The sequence below is a fragment of the Montipora foliosa genome, chromosome 11 (assembly GCF_036669935.1).
Source record: "Montipora foliosa isolate CH-2021 chromosome 11, ASM3666993v2, whole genome shotgun sequence".
NCBI lineage: Eukaryota > Metazoa > Cnidaria > Anthozoa > Scleractinia > Acroporidae > Montipora > Montipora foliosa.
Window position 1 is genome coordinate 51,203,842 of NC_090879.1, and position 2,500 is coordinate 51,206,341.

The window sequence follows — 2,500 nt, forward strand, 5'->3', positions numbered from 1 at the left end:
TCCGAAGTCAAAACAGAGCAAGCAAAAAATTGCATGAGAAGAGGCCGGGATTCTATTGGAAGAATCTGTCTCCGATGACTCAAACATCACAATTTGTTAAAAATAATGCGTGTGCGTTGTATTCAGTACCACAGACTTGTGCCAGCGCGGAAGTGGAAGAGATTTAGCTAGCTCTTTGATTGCATTCAGGCAAATTTTAATGTAAAGGTTTGTGCATGTGCCTGACTCTTTAAGGACGGTGCCTACTATTGTTACTGCGCATACGTTCATGGCATCTCGAGACACGCGGATTTCCTAAGGGTGATGCTTATTGATACCAGGATATTTTTGCGTGATTGATCAAAACTAAGCAGAGAAAGCAGAACTTAGCAAGTGCTCTTGGTATCCAAAAGGAAAATTGGGGGTAACCACGCATTTTTCAGCGAAAATTAAGCTTCAATTTGGAAAAAGAACACCATACATTGCTTTGTATTTTAAAGCTTTTCACAAATATTGTTGATTAATTGTCTTCAAATTTTTTTTTGGGATTTCAATAACACTTGTTCAGATCTGCCTTTCCCGCATGTTCAGTAAACCGCGCAAAAATACCTTTAAATTAGTAAATTTGCTGTTTTGCAGGTTTTCCGCGGTTTCGGTCAGTTATAATTACGCTACGTTGGCTCTAACTATGAACAAAGCTGAGTAAATTAATTTCGAGGGACAGTTAATTAAGCTGTAGATCAGAAGCAAGGTGATGAGCTTCAGGCTAGAGGTGACAGGCCAAGAATATAATTGCATATAAATCTATTTATACGAAAAGTTTAATTAATTAGCAGCTTTGCCACTGTTTTAACTTTGCAATGAAAATAAATGTTGAATTCAACACACACGGAGATACTCTTTAAAATTTAATAAATAATCTGAAGCCAAGTCGTGTTTTTCTGTAGTGAAAATAATAATAGTAATAATAATAATAATAATAATAATAATAATAATAATAATAATAATAATAATAATAATAATAATTTATTAGGGGGAGTACCAAATTGCAGTGTTGTTGTAATTAAAAAGCAAATCAAAGCCTGCTGAAATCGACTCGTAAGTTTTAAGAACGTAGGAATCGAGCGTGACTTGATATTCCATTGAATATTTTGCTCATATTTCCATTTCTAAGGTTGAGGCTGTTTTGTGTTGTTTTTGTTCAATATCGTTGTCTGATCAGAGGGCATTTTTAGCTGTGGAAATAGTCTTGAATATATGAAAGTGATTCGAAGTTATTTTGGGACTGACATTTATAACAAATATCTTGGTTTTTGTGATTTCTAAATAGAAATGAAGCATATGACCAAAAGTAAACCAAAGAGGAGAAAACAATCTCCTCGTCCCGCATTGTAAAGGCAATTGTGACATAGGCACGCAACGGAGGTGTTCCGCAAAAGAGGTGTTCCGCAGGGGGTGTATCTGCTGGCTGGAAAAGGAAGTATTGGCAAGTTCCTGGGAAAAGATTGATGTTGTATTGGAAAGTTGCTTTCAATTTGCTCGCCCACGCGCCTCTCCTGGGAGAAGTTAATTTGTTTTGACTGTTCTTTGGAGTCAATGTACCACGCCAATTTGGGCGCACGATGCATTCAAATGTTGTTTTTATGCTTGCTGACTGTGAAACTTCTGCCCGGCTCCGCTGGCAAACGGAATTTCTGGTTTGTTTCTACTAGGTGTACGGAACAGATAAAAATTTCCCAGCAGGTAGAGAAATTACTCCAAAAAGGTTAATTTTGGGTTAATTTTATGCCCACGATATATTTTGATGAATTTTGAAAAAAAATGGCTTGTTGGGTGCCCCTGGCTGGGTGATTTCAAGTCAAACTGTACAGTGACTGTAGAAGCCGTGCACAATTGATAATTTGCAGAGGGACAATAACGGTTGGGTTCTTTGGACGAATTGAGAGCCCGAGGATGGGTTCCTTGTTCATGGCAGTCAGAGTGTAGTCAGCTTAAAAATGAGACCATCCCACACCATCATTAGTTCAAGAACTTGTTTCCTTTGTGTTTGCATCTGAAAAGACAAATTCTTTTCGGGGAATAACAACGCCTAGAACCTAAAGGAAGCTACAGTAGGTCTTCTGCCAGTGAAATGGTTGATCAGATATCGAGCAAGATAAAGTTACATCAAGACAGTTATCTGATTGGAAAGGGATTCACGATGCGGAGACGACACGAGCTGTATTCCCGCTAGTCGCAAAACAAGCGTAAGTCCCTTAAGTAGTAGAATATTCAAATATCAGTGGATGAAATCAGAGTGTAATGTTGCAGTTGAGAGATTCAAACTGAACTTACTTACTTCAGTTAAGTCCACAGCAACAAATATGAGAACCCAGATCTTGAGAAACTGGATTTCTCCATTTAGACCCTCTTCAATAAGAACCTGTCTTACACAAACATTTCAAACTGAGCCGGTTCAGCTTATCAAATAGAGTCAAAACTAACCAGTCTAACCATTGTGCAGTTTCTGATTAACTTGAAT

At 37.8% G+C, this 2,500-nt stretch overlaps 1 protein-coding gene across 1 annotated transcript in view; it reads right to left on the reverse strand.

The window, feature by feature from the left end:
- The window catches only part of LOC137977630 (collagen triple helix repeat-containing protein 1-like), a 290,043-nt gene extending 287,701 nt beyond the window's left edge, over positions 1–2,342 (reverse strand). The window contains exon 1 of the mRNA XM_068824916.1: positions 2,318–2,342. The gene's annotated coding sequence lies outside the window, so the exon portion shown is untranslated. The remainder of the gene's footprint in view (positions 1–2,317) is intronic.
- Between the last annotated feature and the right edge of the window lie 158 nt (positions 2,343–2,500).